Source organism: Dermacentor silvarum, chromosome 4, assembly GCF_013339745.2.
Source record: "Dermacentor silvarum isolate Dsil-2018 chromosome 4, BIME_Dsil_1.4, whole genome shotgun sequence".
In the NCBI taxonomy this organism is placed as follows: domain Eukaryota; kingdom Metazoa; phylum Arthropoda; class Arachnida; order Ixodida; family Ixodidae; genus Dermacentor; species Dermacentor silvarum.
Genome location: NC_051157.2, coordinates 126,437,114 through 126,452,628, shown reverse-complemented (window position 1 = coordinate 126,452,628; position 15,515 = coordinate 126,437,114).

Below are 15,515 nucleotides of genomic sequence, written 5' to 3'. Positions count from 1 at the left end.
TCATTCTGTACCAAGAAATGTTACACTTAATCAGAATCCCTGATATACCAGGCGTAGAATGCATCATCACAAAAATTTGCCTCAAGGCGTGCACTTTGGTGATAGTTGGGTTTTACCGCCCACCAAATAAAAACACGCTTTCGTGGAAACGCTAAATGAATTTTTATGTTACCATGGCGCCCACACCAATAACGTTTTCATTGCTGGTGATTTTAATGTACCATCCTTTGAGTGGAGCAGTGAAATAGTGAAATTCTCGAGCCTCTCACTACTATTACTGTACAGTTAACTGATTTAGTTACCTTTCATGACCTTTCACTATTAGTCAAAGGACAGACGCCTGTTCTGAAGACAGCAATATCTATCCTAGGTGCATTTCTTGCCGGTAGAAATATACTCAGGAAAGACCCAGGCCCGTAGTTCACATTCGCTAGGATATATCAGACCACAAGCTGATAACTCTAATGCTTAACCTTCTACATATGCCGAAAAGAAAGAAGTGCTGACTGTTTCCATTTTCACAAGTGCAAATGACGCAGGCGTTCTGGGTGCGTTGGACCGCTCGTTTCCTGATTCTTTTTTTATCAGGCGAACGATTGCAATATAGATGAGCTCTGGCACTTCATCGAAAACATCGTGCTCAAGTGCGTAAAAGGTCTCATACTTCAAAAACAAAAAGATTCCAAAATGCAAAATCATAGCTTACTAATGAGGTAGTTCGTCTTGAACGCAAGGCGAAAAGGTCAAGAAAAACGTGTCGGCAACGGGCCTCCCGCGCCAACGCATCTAAACTTTGTGACGTCCGCTTCGGTCTTAAATAGATTATTACAAAATCCAAAGATCCCTACTTGAATGTAGCTTTGAAAATTTCTCTCTTCTGTTCTGGCTAGTTCTGGCAGCATTTTTCATCTGGGAAAAAGTCGCAGTACAATCTTTCCATCCAAGGCGAAAACGCAAATGGCAAAACACAGCTTGCATTGGCTTTTAACCGCTTTTTCTGCTCAGTATTTACTTAGAACAATAACGGCGAACTCCACTTTATTTCTATAAATGATGTTCACGTATCTGAGCAAGGTGTGCTGTCTCTAATGCTAAACTTGGACACGCACAGAAAAAAAAAGAGGAACGGGAGTGGACGGTATATCCAACACTTTTCTTGTTAGGTACGCTGAATGGTGCATGATGAATTAATGTTTGATATTTAAAAAAGTTGTCGCAGTTTCACCTGAAAGGCGAAGCATCAATTGCGATAGCAAATTTGTAGAGAGCTATACGGAGTAATGATAGTAGCATTATCAGCTGTATAAACTTGGACATGCAGCAGCACCGGCCACACGCAGAACTGTTGTCGACGCCGTCGGCGTTTTGCCCACGTTCGCACAAAATGTGTGCGGCGTTGGTGACTGTTGCCGGAGCCTCTGATATAAATAGGTACTTGGCGCCGCAGCTAAACGTCCCCTCCCTTCCCCCCCCCCCCCCCCCCCCCCACGGCCTTTCGTGCGTCAGAAGAAGGCGCGTGTGCTCTACATATATGGTGATTGTAAAGGAGGAAAGAGACGCCTACTTCTGCAGCCCTTAAGGGAGCACGGCACAGAACGCGCGTTTGATCTCCGCCGTGCGTTCACTCCCCGTGAAAGCGCGCGTCCCTCACGCCCTTTCACTCGCATATACAGCGTTCGGCGGCGCGCGGCGTTGGCGCTGAGCCGTGCTCCCTCAAGGGCTGCAGAAGATAGCGCCAACCTTTCCCTTTCCCTCAAGAACCACTTATCATCGCGCGGCGACGATTTCATGGCGCTGAGCCGTGCTCCCTCAAGGGCTGCAGAAGATAGCGCCAACCTTTCCCTTTCCCTCAAGAACCACTTATCATCATCATCGACGATTTCATCTCCATTGACGTCATACGGAACCTCACGGCGACGGCGACGGCGACGCCGACGGCAGAAATCTGCTTTGGAGTGTCCATATAATTGCTATCGCAATAAAACAATCCTTATCCCAAGCTGCATTACCAGTGGAATGGAAGTACAATAATATCACATTCCTATACCTCAAGGTGGCGTCTCGCGTCTAATAACCTCATGCATGCCGATCTCATTGCTGGGCTCATGTTCTAAAATTCTAAAGCATATAATATTCAAGCATATATAGGAAGTCCTTAAAAATAAAAACGTAATTGACAATGTGCAACATGGTTTCCGCAAGCGGGAATCGACAGTGACAGCACTGCTTGAAACTGTTAGTGATTTCGTGGCGGCTATTCATGCTCAATCGCAAATTGACGCCGTATTTTTATACTTTCAAAAACTATTTGACTGTGTTTCGCATTCTAAAATTTGTTAAAGATGAAGGCTATACTAAATATGATATGTTAGTTCCATGGATAGAAGGCTGCTTGTAATCCCGGCAACGGTGTGTAATAATTGACGATGTTTGCTCAACCCCTGTAGCTGTAGGGTCAGGCGTTCCATTAGGGCACAAACAAAATAAGCGCGGGACCTGGAAAGAAAAATAACCCAGGAATCACAGTTCTCATGAGAATCACTGGAAGGCACTGATCCTTAAATTTTTTTAGTTGAAATGGAGGGTAATTGTTTGAAGTAAAGAATTATAAGTATTCAGCTATCATATTTACCACAGCGGCGCGATCGGATATCTTTGTTCGTTTCGCGCTCTGCGCAGTTCCTGCAACGTCACAAAGTGGCAGTTTGCAAGATTTGCGACGACGGGAGGGAGAGAGAAGCCAATCGGCAAGCGGTGAACTCCTCGGACGACCAACGTCCGGGTAGTTTTTCGTTTTTGGGGACGTCAAAAAGACGACACGCTCCTGGAAATAATTTTGGTTACGAGCACGTCGTCTGCTAGAAGCAGAACGCGATGAGAAATGTGGATTTCGAGCGGTCGTCAACTCGCTACGAGACCGGCTTCGCATGGCACATTAGTTGGATTAGATTGGATCCAAACGGCGGCTGCGGCTACGGAATGGTTCACCGCTTGCCGATTGGCTTGCTCTCTCCCTCTCGTTCACACACATTTTGCATACTGCTACTTTGTGACGTTGCAGCAACTGAACAGAACGCGTTTCGAACAAAGATCTCCGATCGCGCCCCAGATCGTCGGCGGAGCCAGCACATTTCTTACATCAAGAAAAAAGCAGTAAGCTAACTTGGGCACTGAAACGAACATTGCGACACGCACCACAAGATATTATATATATATATATATATATATATATATATATATATATATATATATATATATTAGATATTATTAACAAAATAAACTCACCAAGAGTTTATTTCAGAAACCGTGAACGTGCGTGCAGGGTGCTCAAATGATCTGATATTTCATTTTGACTTCTACTTTTTCTTGTTTTGTTTTTTTACTTCTACCTTTTACCTTACAATTTTACCTTACCGTTTACATACCGTTTACCCTTTGTTGCTTGGTTTATTGTTGCTTGTACAAGTAACATCCACAATGAACTACATCAATTGGCATGTGATATATCTGGGTATTGTGTCTTACGTTTGTGTTGCACGGACGCACAGTGAAACTTTACGAATACGGACCAAGAAACAGCACTGTCTTCAAATGGCAGACATTTATTTTATTCATTTATTTCTCATACCTTCAGAGTCCATAACATTGCAGAGCGGAGGGGGAATAAGGGGGTAAAAGGTTCTGCATCAAATATTCATCAAAACGGTTCTGCATCAAATATTCATCAAAACGTTTGTCAACAACGCAACCAAATATTACTATTACAGAATTATCATGTATCGTGCAATTCTTATGGACAGCTACCGACATCCCGTGGTATGCTATACAACTCTAATAATCGTGGGTACTGTTCACCGGCGACGCGGATACATCAGTACACACCCAGACATGAATGAGAGCAGCAATTCTGAGCTAATGTCTCTCAACCGAGACCAATAAAACTCAGTGATTATCCACTCTGGAGGTGAAGACCAGCGAAGCTGTGTATGTGCTGGCCATCGCTCCGGTGAAACGCTCCAAGTTTGCGGGATCGGGGCCACATGTATGGTTCGCAAGGCTTTCCGCCTCGCCGTCCAGGCGGGCAGCACTCTTACGCTTGGCATCCGTGGCCCGCTCATTGTCGGTGGTCTCCTTGTGCCGCCACTGCACCTATTCCCTTTTCTGTTCACGCCATCGTTCTTGATAAGCACGCTGTTCTTCTTCAGACCGTACAACGCGCGGCCTACCCATATCGCAGACAGCACAGAACTGAGGAAAGGAGCCTACGTAGAGCATGACGTCAGGAGACAGAAGACACTCAGATTGGTAGGCACTAGTTTGAATACGCGGGATGGCGTACACGTGTGTGGTGCGAACGTAGACATGGCCGACGTGGGTCAAAGTTTAGTACATGTTCTTAGCTTCATATCTGGTACGGGTTGTACTTGGACTCAAGATATTAAACTTATTTTTGGAAGTTGGCGGAGTGCTTGAAGCCTGCATCACATCGGGCGTGGGTCCCCGGTATTGCATGATCTTCGGGATTTTTTCTCTACGGACATTGGTCCGCTGTAAACTAGCCTTATACAGCTTCGATGTAAAATTTGTTTCTTAACTTACTAATAACACTTCTGCCTCGGTAAAGACGAACCCGGACCACCCCGGAAAATAACGCTATTAGTGGATCACCAGATGAGGGTACGTAACTTATACTTAGGTCTGAATAATCAAGGCACGACGAAAGACTTATCGAAAAATAATGAAAAAGGAAGGGCAAAAGAAAGCTACGCGACGCGTCCCCTTTACGAAAACAGAAGTGTCCCCCCCTCTTACTAATGTGAAAGTGGTGGTACTTTAAGTTGGCATTCACTTATAAATGAATGCTAGATAAGCCTATTAAACAGTATCGAAACACCTTAGCACCCTCGAGCACATTCAAGAAAAGGTAAAGTAATTAAAACGTGCAAAATAGGCGAACAAACTTACCAAACAATCTTTTGCACATCGTGAACTACTACTAACACTTATGCAAAGCCCGTACTGCAGATGCTTAGAATTAAAACCGGACTGAAGGCAACAATACACAGGCAAATGCATACAGCTACACAGAAAATCACCATTGATGTGCAGATATTCTACTCTCAAATTAACGAAGTTTAAGAAACACACAACACCATACAGTCCCACATGCAGAGACCCGAGTTACCTCTCTCGATATCACTTGCTGTGTGATAAATCTCAGTATCACTGTCACTGCCCTGGGGGCCTTTTCGGCTCGGTATCGGTGATCGGGCCCATGTAGAGTGCGCGTGGATTGGAGTGCACCTCGTTGTCACTAAGTGAAAGTAGACTTTGCCCATGGTCACTCGCTTGGGAAACGCTTGCACCACCCTACTTCACTGGGCTCGCGGAGCTCTTGTGCTCGCCATCAATCTCGTCTTCCGCATCGTCGTCGAGAATTTACAAGGGGTGACAGCTTATACCGCGTTACATTCGCAATGTCAATTTTGCTTCTGCTGTGTCCCACTACATCCCAGTTATCCTCCGCCACTTTCTGAAGCAGTTTGAATGGTCCGCGGTCGCGGCGGAAGAGCTCGGTGGTTTTGCCCCTTGTTTCGCGGGGGCATCGACACGTCAAGCAATGCCCGCGGGGCGAACCACTGCACCACGCTCTCTAGAGTCCTGGACATTTTTTTTGTTTTTGACTGCTAGCCCCTTTCGCGTTTTGTTAAAAGTCCTCGGTATTTTCCAAGCCTTCCTGTCACTTCATATGAGTAAAAGGTGCCCTCCTTGTCATGTTGTGGTTTGGGTCTTATGTCAATGGGCCCACTCAGCTCGCGCTCGTGCAACGATCAAGACAGAATGATGCCGGTGGTCCACTGTTTTGACGAGTTATAACTGAAGATCAAATAAGGTTGGAATTCGTACAAAATGCGGTGTTTTACGGAAGCATGCAGAACATATATGCAAGAGTACGCTTGAACCACTGACACCAACGATTCGTTTGCGGATGCTAGGTGCTAATGGTGACATGGCTGGTCCCAATTAATTCAAATATTTCTTCAAATAATTGTATTAATAAATTCGTTTCCCCGGTCAGTGATTATCTTCGCCGATACTCCGTGTCGCAAAACCACTTGCTCTACAAAAGCTTGGTCTGCCTCAGCGGCCAGTGGGGCAGCGCAGGCCCAAATGCTTCTACCTATTTCATGTGTTAGTCCGTCATACAAGTACATAGCGGTTAGCTCCTTTGCTTTTCAAGACTAGACTCAGAAAATGCATTTAAATTTGCTCAAATGCTGCCTCATTGGAGGGATAAGGGCAGAAAACCGAAGCGTTTGTCGAATGGTGGTTTTATCCTCTGGCAGTCAGGACAGGTTGTTACGTGCTGTATTGCTTACGAAAACGTTTTCGGCCAGAAGTAACGGCTCCGCACCTTCTTACAAGTTCGCCAGACTGCGAGGTGATGTGCCTAATACCCTCATTACAATGCCATAGAAGCTCAGTCCTCAAACTTTCAGAAAGATAAAGCGCCGAATGGTCTTCGTCGAAGCCCTTGACTCTTCAGCACAGCTGTCCAAAAAACAGCGGGAGAGAATGTACCGCGCCGGAACATCACCGTGTGTGACACTCTTCAACTCGATTTTGAGAGTGAACAATTCTTTTCCAAATTGCAGTTTCTTCGGAGAAAAAAATTGACAAGTACCGGAGCTGTTCTGCGAAATGGGAGGCCACCCAGCAGCTCCTAAGGACAGTCCTTCACAGTGAGACATTTTTTCTTGTCATTTGTGGGGCTCTGAATTGTGGAATCATTTGTGTTTTTCTCAAGGGAGAGATGGCAATTTGGCCGATTGCTTTGATTAAACTGTCAGGCTTTTCCTCTGGCAGGCTCAGCGACGCGTTGGCTTTTTGAAAATGTGCAGGACAAAATGGGCACGCACAAGTCTTGGCCATTGGACTTTCCCGAGTCTCTAACCAGTACGGCTTTCCTCGTCCTTTTGTTGTCGCTAATTGCCTCGGTATTGTTCTGTGGTAAATGTGGCTGATACGGTGGTAGAAGTACCATCAGGGGCACTCATGCTCGCTGCCGGATTTTCTGAGAGGCAAGGGCACAGGCAAATGGCAAACCTGTTCTCTGACAGCTCTCAAACGGTCGGCCCGTGAGCCAATCGATTCCGCGATGGCCTTCAGTTCCGTGTTGCCCATGGAAGGGCCTTGTCGGTGATGGTGAGCGTCTGCTGCCCCTGTCGGCGAAGTGGGTGGGTTCTTGTGGACAAGAGGCTCACCAAAGAGGACTGCACTGCGGCACCTGAGCAGTTCGGTTCTCCTGGAATGCTGGCTGATCGCGGCTGCTACTGGTGAAAGGCGAGCAGCCACTGAAATACATCAAAGAGATACGAACCATCAAGGCAGCGTAGTTCATACGGTTTATAGTTTGCCGAAATGCTGCACAACTTTCTCCAACGTCTCGGCACAGTCCACACAAAAGATGACACAGGTGGGCTTCCTTCTTCATGATTGGATCTAGTCTTGCACAAAGCTGCAGGAAGTCTTAGTAATACTGTTCTGGGTTCCCAGACGGCAATTGTACTTTGTTCTCGAAATGCAAGTGCGCTATCTCTGCCAAGTGGCGGCTACTGAAGCAAGGATTGAGGAGCTTACCCTCGCTTAACACGTACTCGTATTTGGGGCACCAGTTAGCATTTTGTTTGTATAGCACTATTCTAAGTTGCCATCCAAAGCCAAATACAAGTATTTCACCTTGGTGTCATTGTCCCAGGTGAAGTGTTAAGTCACAAGACATGTTCGTAGCACGTAAACCATTCTACTACATATTACTCAGGTACACTCTTGAAGAGTGGGGGTTCTATTAATGACCTGTATTGGACTGCAGCACCAGTAATAAGATTAGCCATAGTCGTAGCGTCGTTTTCACCTTTTTGGATTATTAGGACTATGCTCATCACACTAGAAGGGGTTCTCCGATACGCAGCCCCTCCACCACCTTGAATCAAGCTAGTCACTAATTCTTTGAAGCCGGAGAGATCACGCGAGCCCACCGGAGATCTGGGCACATTTTGCTGATTCGGTTGATTGGGCATTTAGTTACACGAATAAGGCACTTGAACGTTACTGAATTACGTATTTTAAGAGCAGCATGTACTGCGACCTGGTCTCATGCTGTCTCCTACGTGAACTTCCTCCCTTGCGGCGCGGCAGCTACCACGTGACAAACAGGTCAGGAAGGTTACGTGACAATAAGGGAGCCTCGGCTCCATATTGTATTTTTTATTTGATGCGTCATTATTATTGGGTTTACGTCCTTTTATTTCGCGCCGTGGTTTACCAAGCGTAATTTATCCTGACAATGCTTCAATGTTTAAGGTAGCCTGTCACGGAGCGGCATATTTTCGAGAGTTTTAGAGTGGTTTTGACGCCAATTAACGGCCGCCAAAAAAGTCGTGTCCTCACGGGGCAGCATATAGTCTCTCGAGACATCGAGACATCGACACGCCGATTATCGGCCACCAAAAAAACGTCGTGTTCTCACTGTGCGGCATATAATTGCGAAAAGGGGACATGCCGATTAATGGCCGCCAAAAACGTCGTGTCCTTACGGGGCAGCATATAGTCTCTCGAGACATCGACGCGCCGATTAGCGGCTGCTAAAAACGTCGTGTCCTCACTGTGCGGCATATAATTTCGAAAAGGCGACACGCCGATTAACGGGCGTCAAAAACTTCGTGGCCCCACTGGGCGACATCTAGTCTCGAGAAGGCGACACGCCGATTAACGGACCCAGAGGTGTGCGTGTGCGTCCGTGTGATGCAGTGCCGGGGCTCGACCTTGGAAGGGGGGAATCTACCGTCCTTCGTCCCTGGTGAAAGGGGCGCGGCCAAGACTTGGGAGGAGTCATGAAATAATTAGGTGAACTCTGCATACCGGCAGTTCCCCTACATAGGGAACTAGGGAAATGAGAGGCTATTTAAGCGCAGGTTTTGGGTCCTGCTAATGAGTCTAGAAGCTGAACCTATGCGCTTCTGAGAAGCCGTCGGGGGGCTAGCGCCGTCCAGTATCGCCTGGGCCGCCTGGCTACGCAGGAACTCCGAGGAACTAGTTGACGTATGAGACGACAAACCAACGTCTGCAACGAAGCTCACGGTAGTTCGCCTCAAGTTAGCTCAACCTGCTTGAGAGAAGACGTCAAATCTAGACTCCCGGGAAATCCAGCCCAGCAATCGCATCCACCTCGACAATATCGGCCCGCCAGCATTCTTCGGGAAAGCTCTGCGCTCCGACTTCATTGTTTATGCACTTGCTGCTGCTGTCCGGCCACGCGTATGACATCGTTGTTTTCTTTTGTACTTTAGTTTAGTGAAATGCTGTTAGGTGTTTCTTGTATATTTGATCCGCGTCCTGTTTCACGTGTATATGCATTGTTAATTGCTCGTCACATTTCTTTGTCGTCATCATTGAGCTATATTGTGACAGAGCGATGAAGAAGACGTTTTGAGAGCACTTGAAGAAGACGAAGCTCGGGACTTCGCGTGCTTACTATGATCTTGTCAGCCGCTGCCAGTCTTGTAAATACACTGTAAATACATTTCTCATTTCTTTTCCCCGTAACATGTTTGGTGGAGTTTGCGGGCTCAAGTTCAAGACGGATTTACGCAGCTGGCGCTCCTTGGCTGCTTCTACATCTAGCAAGAGCAACCATTGGACCCAGACCGCCATGCTGGCTAATTTGATCTTCTATCTCGCGGGAACGGCACGCGTGTGGTTTCAGACCCACGAAGAGGAACTTACCACCTGGGACATTTGTAAACAGAAGCTCACGGATTTGTTTGGCAAGCCTGTTGGACGTCATCGCGCCGCTCAAAAAGACCTCGCTTCGCGTGTCCAGACGTGCACTGAGTCCTACCTCACATTCATCCAGGACGTGCTCGCTCTGTGCCGCAAAGTGGATCCGAGAATGTCCGAAGCTGATAAGGTCGCACATGTCATTAAGGGCATAGCAGATGACGCCTTTCACCTCCTCGTCTTTAAGAATTCTTCTACTGTACAAGCCATCATTACCGAATGCAGGCAGTTTGACGAAGCCAAGAGCCGCCGCATTGCCCACCCGTTTCCCCGCCTCCCCAACACGGCTGCTACGTCCACCTGTGAAGACCTCCGCAGTCTGCCCACGCCCAATCGCTCTGATGACATCGTCCACATCATCCGGTGTGAAATCGAGGCCGCATCTCCTATCCAAACCCCAACCCTTGGCTCCGACAATTGCCAGTCCACCGTTTCGCTGATCCAGACCGTCGTACGCCAGGAATTGGCCAACGTTGGCTTGACCAATGTCTGCTCCATTAATCGGCCTGACTACGCTTCGTCCACCTCTGCCATGCGCCCTCGCAACATGAATGCCCCTCCGCGGTATCGCAACCCGGCTGAATGGCGCACTCCCGACGACAGGCCAATATGCTTCACTTGTGGCCGTATCGGTCACATTTCACGTCAATGCCGCTCTTCGTGGAATTCGACCCCTTGGCCCTATCTGCCATCCGACCGCCCGCCTCATGCTGCTTCTCGCATCCCACCGCGCATGCAACCAGTAACTCCTGGCGACACTTCTCGGCCCACCCGCTCTAGCCGCTCTCCATCGCCACATCGCCGCTCCTCCCGCTCGCCCCCATCGCGTCGGTCACCGTCGCCCAGCTCTTTCCGGCGCACGCTTTAGGAAAACTAACGGGTGCAGCACCTAGAGGTGACGCTGCTATACCGCCCCGACGCCAAAATCCTCTTCTGACCCTGCCCAGACATCGGAACCTCATCAAAGTGAACGTGGGTGGTGTACCTGTTACGGCTCTGATTGACACTGGCGCGCACGTATCTGTCATAGGTGCTCAGCTTCGCCATCGTCTCAAGAAAGTCCTCACTCCTGCCCCGTCGCCTGTGCTCCGTGTCGCCGACGGGGGAACGCCGGCCGTTATTGGCATGTGTCAAGCTCGTGTGAGTGTCGCCGATCATCATACTTCTGTTTTATTCTATGTCCTAGAACACTGCCCTCACGACCTAATCCTGGGACTTGAGTTTCTCTCAGCCCATTCCGCCTTGATAGACTGTTCTGCTGGTGTTGTGCAACTCGCTCTACCTGTTGCTATTGATCCCCCCGATAGTGCTCCGATCCGGCTATGTTCCACAGAGCATATTCGCCTCCCTCACCTTGCCGTTACCTACATAGGTGTTTCACCCGTTCCGCCCATTCCACACGGTGACTACATCGTATCTCCTAATCCGGATGTCCTGCTCTCCCATAACGTCGCATTTCCTCACACCGTCATTGCCATTACGGACAACACGTCCTGTCTTCCGCTAGTGAACTTTGGACTTAGTGCACAAGTTCTCCCGCGCGGCATATGAATTGCGTGAATCACGCCCGCCGAAGACTACTAGATTTCGGGTTTAAATGCTGACGACTCCTCGTGTGCAACTCTTGCTGTGCCTCCTGCCCCTTCAGACTTGAATGCCCTAATGAAAATGATCGCGCCCGACCTTCCGCCCCAGTGTGATAATGAACTGCGTTGCCTCCTTGCCTCGTACTGGGACTTAATCGACCTTGGAGACCGTCCTCTCGGACAAACATCTGTTGTCAAACATCGCATTAACACCGGGGATCCGAGCAAAATCCATCGGCGACCCTACCGCGTCTCTCCTACCGAGCGAGACATCATCCAACACGAAGTTGATAAGATGCTTTCTCGTAACATCATTGAACCTTGTTGTAGCCCATGGGCATCCCCTGTTGTCCTATTTAAGAAAAAGGACAACAGTTGGCTATTTTGCGTAGATTATCGGCACCTAAACAAGGTAACCAAGAAGGACGCCTATCCGCTACCACGCATTGACGATGCCCTTGATTGCCTCCATGGAGCACAATATTTTTCGTCCATAGACCTTCGCTCCGGGTACTGGCAAATTGCCGTCGATGACATGGACCGTGAGAAAACGGCTTTTATTACTCCCGACGGCCTCTATCAGTTCAAAGTGATGCCTTTCGGGTTATGTAATGCCCCAGCCACATTTGAACGAATGATGGACGCCCTCCTACACGGTTTCAAGTGGTCCATCTGCCTCTGTTACTTGGACGATGTGATCGTTTTTTCTCCGACTTTTGCGACGCACCTCGAACGCCTATCGACGGTCCTATTTGTTTTTCGTCGGGCGGGGCTACAACTCAATTCGTCCAAATGCCACTTCAGTCGTCGTGAAATTTCTGTGCTCGGAGATCTCGTCGATTCTTCTGGTGTCCGTCCTGATCAAGATAAAATCCGGGCAGTGAAAGACTTTCCCGTGCCAACGTGCGCCTAGGACGTTCGCAGCTTCTTGGGCCTCTGCTCCTACTTTCGTCGGTTTGTCCGCAATTTTGCGGACGTTGCACGCCCTCTTACTCAGCTCCTCAAGAAAGACGCTGCCTTCATTTGGGGCCGTGAGCAAGCTCGTGCTTTCACTGAGCTGATCCGGTTGCTTACTTCCCCTCCCATTCTCGCTCACTTTGACGCGTCAGCTCCAACAGAAGTCCATACCGATGCCAGCGGCCATGGTATTGGAGCTATCCTGGCCCAGAAACAACAAGGACACGACCGTGTTATTGCTTACGCCAGCCGCCTTCTTTCCCCTGCTGAGCGCAAATATTCCATCACTGAGCGCGAGTGTCTGGCTCTCGTTTGGGCAGTGGGAAAATTCCGCCCTTACTTGTACGGCTGGCAATTCACAGTCATCACTGACCACCATGCTCTGTGTTGGCTTTCATCTCTGAAAGATCCTTCTGGGCGCCTTGGCCGATGGGCTCTGCGCCTTCAAGAATACAACTACTCAGTTGTATACAAGACAGGCCGGCTACACCAAGATGCGGACTGCTTGTCGCGCCATCCTGTCGACCCACCTGACGTTTCTATGGCCGGCATTCCTGTCACCGTTCTCTCTTTGAGTGCTTTTGACGATATCGGAGTGGAACAACGACGGGACGACTTCTTAAAAGACCTTATTCAACGGCTGACTTCAACGACGCCCGACCCTTCCCTTCGAATGTTTGAACTCCACGATGGCATCTTGTACCGCTGTAACATGCGCCCTGACGGTCCTGACCGACTCTTAGTTGTCCCTCGCATCTGCGCCGGACTGTTCTCGCCCAGCTTCATGATGTGCCGACTGCCGGTCACCTTGGCGTGTCACGGACTTACGACCGCGTTCGTCGGCGCTTTTTTTGGCCTGGTCTTTACCGTGACGTCTGCCGTTATGTCGCTGCGTGTGACCTTTGTCAACGACGAAAAAAGCCGACCACACTCCCTGCTGGCCGCCTTCAGCCACTTGACGTGCCATCAGAACCATTCTTTCGTGTAGGCGTTGATCTTTTAGGCCCTTTTCCTACTCTGTTTCGGGAAATAAGTGGATTGCTGTAGGAACAAATTACGCCACCCGATGCGCAATCACACGGGCTCTTCTGACAAGCTGTGCAACCGATGTCGCCGATTTCCTACTAGAAAACGTCATCCTTCACCACGGTGCCCCTCGACAGCTGCTTACCTACCGAGGCCGCTACTTTCTTTCTAAAGTTGTTAATGACATTCTACACTCGTGCGCGACTAAAACAAACTTGCTACTGCTTACCATCCACAAACTAATGGTCTAACCGAGCGTCTCAACCGGACCCTCACTGAGATGCTATCCATGTATGTCTCCGCTGACCATCGCGACTGGGACGTTGCATTACCATTCGTTACCTTTGCCTACAATTCTCGCCACGATACCGCAGGCTTCTATCCATTCTTCCTCTTGTTTGGCCGCGACCCTACGCTACCTTTCGACACCCTCCTGCCTGATAGCCTGCATTTCGCATCGGAGTACACCCGGGACACCATAATCCAGGCACAAGAGGCACGCCATATTGCCCGACGTCAACTTGTGGACTCGCAGGAAAATCAGCGGCGCTTATATGACACCCGCCATCGTGACGCCCACTACACACCGGGCGCCCTGGTTCTCCTTTGGTCTCCGTCGCGACGCGTTGGCCTCTCGGAGAAGTTGCTTTCACGCTACTCTGGTCCTTACCGCGTCTTGCGTCAAGTAACCGACGTCACCTACGAAATCGTCCCTCTTGACCCCGCCGTGGCTCAGCCTCGTTCCGACGTAGTCCACGTCGCGCGTCTTAAGCCGTATCACTCGACCGCCTCCTAACCAGCACCGGGTCGGTGCTTCAGCCGCCGGGGGTCATGTGACAGAGCGATGAAGAAGACGTTTTGAGAGCACTTGAAGAAGACGAAGCTCGGGTCTTCGCGTGCTTACTATGATCTTGTCAGCCGCTACCAGTCTTGTAAATACACTGTAAATACATTTCTTATTTCTTTTCCCCGTAACAATATTAAGTTCAGGTGTGTTAGATTGTCTTGTGTCTGTTTTTATTATTATTTTATTTTATTAATTTGTGTATATTTATCAGCCGATAAATATCTTGTTTTTTTGTTTACTCCCGACTCTGACTCTTTTCACTGTGTTCGCTTGAGTACGGAACGACCAACCGGCTTGTATACCCTGTCGATCGACATCGCGCCGACGACGAATCGGTGACAGCCATGACATAAGCCACTCGCGAGCTTAAGCTAACACATGGACATCTACGCGATGTCCAGGTACAGAACTTTTGGGCATCTAGTAACATCACGTGAAAGTTCATTGCTGAGTGCCCTCCATGGTGGGGAGCTTTTTGGGAGCGAATGATTTTAACCGCTAAGAACTGCCTCAGGAAAACATGAGGAAAAATATGCTTCAGCTTCGAACAGATCGACACTTTACTAACAGAGGTAGAGATGGTGATAAATTCTAGACCACTCACATACATCTCTGATGATGTTGCCGAAGCCGAAGTACTGATTCCTTCGCACTTTTTGGCGAGTAGACGTCTTACTGCTGTTCCTCAAGCGCAAGTTAGCGAGAGCTCTGGAGGTCATGTAGAGATCAAAGACTAATTGACTTTTGGCAGTGCGGGTATAAAGAATACATCTTCACACTAGGAAGCGTGTACAGGAAATAACAGAAGCTCGGCAAAAGTTTAAAGAGTAATGACCTTGTCATTATTAGAGATGACCAAGTACGCATTACGTTTTGGAAGTAAGCAAGAGTTGGGGTTTAAATCTTTAAGGGGAATGCTGGTACGTCCGAGCATGCAAGGTCCGACTAGCAGACGGCACTGAGCTCACGAGGCCGGTGCAACTTGTTTGTCCTGTGGAACTGAACTGTGCAAATGACTGGTCGGCCGTGGAGCGTGTTCGAAATCGTGCGTGCGCGGCGCATCGAAGACAAGAAAGTAAGATGGGCTCGCGACCAGCAGAATGCAGATGTTAGGCATTTAACGTTGAGTATACCATGTGTGGACGGCTTAGCGCTCTGCGCCAATAAACAGTGCTTAAGTGTCTTTTCCGACACCGCGTAAGTAGCGGGGCGCTTACGGGTGGTTTAGTGGCGCCAACGTGGAGAGCAACACGCACATT